A 4,037-nucleotide genomic window follows, 5' to 3' on the forward strand; every position below is an offset into this window, starting at 1 on the left:
ACTGACCTTCATAACCACTCCACAACCATGAATATTTGACAAATTTTTACTGTGACTATTTATTAAGCATGGATCAAGGAGACAGCCCTAAAGGAACTTATTAAGCCAGCCCTTTGGGATTCAGTACCAACAGGCAAATTGCTTGTTTTCTTCTCTCTCTCTCTTTTTTTTTTTTAGAAAAAAAGACAAAAACTGATTTTCTTGGAAAAAAAAAAAAAAAGAACTGTTCTTTCTATAATGGCTTTGCCCATTTAAAAAATGTGGCTCTTAAGGGTTCATGAAATGACTGAATATGAGGATACATGTCCTGTAGAAAGCAAACGCGCCTCATATACTGCCAAAAATAGTGTTAGTTTCATTAATGTGAATTTCCCAGCATTCAGTAGTTGTAATGTTAGAAACAATTGCTGGTCAAGTTCAACTTGTTGCTATTGTTTTTAATTTGCACAGGAGTAGTATCAGAAATTAGTGTCACTGCTTGTATCTAGCTGAATTTTAAACAACAGAACATTAGTTTTTTATGTTGGTGCCACCAACTGTAAATGACATAAGTTAGTTATTACAAAACACAGTAATTAGACTGTTGCAACCATCTAAAACCTTAGGCTTCCAGTCTGTGCTGTTAGTGTTAAGATGTAAAGTGCAATCCTAAGCTAACATTATCTGTGCAAGCACCATAGAAACATTTGCATATCTGCATAGATCTTACAACTGTACTCTTTACCTCCTCGTGATAAAGCTTTGTCTACCTGCAAACACAGTCAAAGGCTACAGCTGCAAACCAAAGCCAACTCTAACCATGGCCAAGAGCTCAAGGACAGAAGCAGCCACATGCTTTGGTCAGCCTTCTGTAACTTCAATTAGTACAAAGGAACCTTTTCCATGAACTACCTGCTGTTTTTCTGATGACCTCTGGGATCTTTTCATTTAGCCCTAAACAAAGAATCAAATATGACAAAAACCACAACTAAAAAGCTAATTCAGTCACAGAGTAATCTTCTGAGGCCAAAAGTCCATCTAACACAATGAAGATTTGCTTTCATTAAAGACAGAGGTGAGGACAAAATCCGCAGTGGAAGTGATGATATGCTAGAAAGCAACAAATGTGGATCACTGACCAAAACGATTATGTACTTGATGCAAATGCAGATTGCATATTGTTATATAGAGAGTACATTGTGTTTTTGTTTTCCCCCATCCAGTCACTTATTTTCGGTGGTGAATACATGTTGTTAGAAGATGTCTTGTATGGTCTTAATCTTTGTTGTGTACTATTTTTTATAGTCTTAAGTTATAATGAAAAAACAAAAAGTAGGAACCAAACATAAAAGGTCTAGTAAAGCCAAAAATTAATTTCATATTGATTTTAAAGTGATCTAGCTGAGTTTTTACACTGAAAGCAAAGATTATAGCAATTGTAGTCCATGGTATTTATTTTCAGTCAAACCAAAGTTACATATAATTCTGCCTCTGCTTATACGGGATATTAACACTAACAATACACTCCCTTTCAAAGACTTGCACAGGCCAAATTGTTGGAATGCTGGTTTTCTTGAGAACTCCAAACCCCAAAACTATGATAATGCGTTATGGTGTAGTTGAAAATAGCATAGTCAGATGTTTGCTTAAAACCTAGAAACTTTACGTGTTGCTTTTCATGTGCTGTGCCAAGTCTTGATAATACTTTTTCCCCCAACCAAGGGACCTCATAACCTGATTATGGTTATTGCTTTACAAACAGTTTTGACAGAAGGTGGCTGCTAGAGCTTAACATACGCTCCGGTTCCATGTGATGGGGCCGGTTCTTGCAAACTAAGCTCATCCTTTATTCTTTGCTGAAGTCAGCAAATAGAGTTAGAGAGATACCCAGTCATCTATCACACCAAATAAAAGGACAGAACGGCTTTCAAAAGGGTTTTCCCACTTACCCAAAAGGCTTTCTGAAAGCTTCTACCTCTGCAAAAAAAAAGAAAAAAAAGAAAAAAAAAAGAAAAAAATTAGAACCATTATGGCAGATTGCATGAAACGTGAGAACGTCACAGTAACTGCTACTTTTCATTATGTTTGTCTTTGGGTCATGATCAACGAACGGGAAGTTGACGATATGGTATCAAAAGAAAGATTGGTATTGTGAAGGATGGTTTTCAGTCATCTAGGATCCTACTGTAAGGATTATCTGAAGGGAAAATGGGTCTTTCAGGTGCATGTTCAAAAGGCTTTGAGGGACTGAAAGTAACTCTGAGAGCTGTACCATCAGGAGGGTGGCCTAAGACTACAATGCTAAAGTATGCTTACCTCAGTTACAAAACTTTTGAAAGGAAGTCTCAGCCACAGAATGCATATACCTGTAGAGTTTTGCATGGGTTTTATATGAATACAATTTTAAAAAATAGCTGCTTGCACATTATACCAGAAAAACCTCCAAAACTGCAATTGCTTTGAAAATAGATTTTAGGTTTTTTGGAGTTTTCTGAAATGCTTGGTCTGTATTTTGATAATTGTGCATATTATGTAAAGATGTTGGTGGACCCATAAATGACCAGACTTTTTCTAAGAAAAATGTTGCTTTAATGCATTTCATGAATTTTTACTCTTATATCATTGCTTGCTAGTAATAGCAAATCTGCTTTTCTGCATCTGCTTTGCGTAGCTATTGTAAGGCTTTGAACTAATGTATGTATTTATTGCTTGAACTTCTGTGCATACCTTATAAAGCATAATGTCTGACAATTTAAATGGCTCATGTATTCTTGCTTCTATCATAAGCTGATTATGGGGACTATGATCTTTTGTATACAGCAAATTTTAACTGTAGCACAAACATCTGTTTATGTATTGGTGGAATATACCTGTTTTATTTATCTTTTTTGAGGTAAACTAATTTTTGATACTTTTCATTACTGTGTACTATGTTCATACTTTGAATTCTCTGACGTTAGAAGTCATGGTTGAGAATTGTAACAGCTGTTATTCGTTCTGTATTCATGGCTTTCACTGCTGAATAAAATAAAGGACCAAACCTAGGATTTGAAAGAAAACTGTCTACCTCTAACACCAGGGAGTTATCAGATTTCATTTTGCATAGTTTCAGTCTACAAAGACACAATTGCTTAAACCTAGTGGGCTTAAGGCTTATATTCTGTGTGGTTGGATTCATGGCACAGTTGTACTGTTTGAAAATCAATTAAAATTTCATGTGAATGTTACAAGCATTTGGTAGAATTACCACTAACTGGGTTTTCTTTAGATAACTCAGATATGGAGAAAATGTCATCAGCATTCTGTGTCTACAGCTGCTTAACTTCATAAGAATGCATTTCTTTGTGATTAGGGAATCGAAGAATAGTCAGCTAGGAATAGAGCTACAGAAGTACACTTAAAATAAACCATCCTGGACTTTAACGTCCCTGGGCAGATTCAGTCGCAAAATCCATTAGACTTTTTTGTAAAGTTTTCAGATTGGGTGTTCACATTTTAGAGAATGTGAGACTTCATCCCACACATACCAATATTAACGTGCATTTGGACAATAGCTTTATTAATGCCATAAAGCTATCGAAAGGAACATGGCTTACCCTTGTTATTTCACCAGTTCAGGTTGCAACGAAAGGTTTTTTCGTCCATGACCACTTGGCAAATCTTACTTAGCAAAAAAAAAGAAAGATGTACATTTTCCTATAGAATTAATGTATGAACAGTGTGTCACTGCTGTTGGATGTAAAAATGTATATGAAACCATTTCATTCACTTGATTACATTTCTGAAGTATAAATAAAAGATCTAATTCTTTTTGACCCATTTATAACCCCTAGGATTTTATTCTTTCGGAGAGACCATTCTTTCCTGCCAGAGCCAAGTCATAAATTTGTGTACACATGTCCCACAATTTGTTTAAAATCATTTCCTTAGGAATTGGGGATTCATAAACCAAACCATACTCGAATTTAGTCAATAAAAATGGGGCTGCTTGTCAAATACATTCCATTAAAAACTATCTTCAGGTTCAAAATTGGCTTCCTCACATAATCAGCTCATGT

At 35.4% G+C, this 4,037-nt stretch overlaps 1 protein-coding gene across 14 annotated transcripts in view; it reads left to right on the forward strand.

Annotated features, from left to right (window-relative positions):
- The window catches only part of FOXP2 (forkhead box P2), a 516,090-nt gene extending 512,333 nt beyond the window's left edge, over positions 1-3,757 (forward strand). For all 14 annotated transcript variants that reach the window (XM_046670389.1, XM_046670379.1, XM_046670381.1 and 11 more), the window contains one exon: positions 1-3,757. This exon is cut by the window's left edge and continues 183 nt beyond it. The gene's annotated coding sequence lies outside the window, so the exon portion shown is untranslated.
- Positions 3,758-4,037: the final 280 nt, after the last annotated feature.

Source organism: Equus quagga, chromosome 8, assembly GCF_021613505.1.
Source record: "Equus quagga isolate Etosha38 chromosome 8, UCLA_HA_Equagga_1.0, whole genome shotgun sequence".
Taxonomy (NCBI): Eukaryota; Metazoa; Chordata; class Mammalia; order Perissodactyla; family Equidae; genus Equus; species Equus quagga.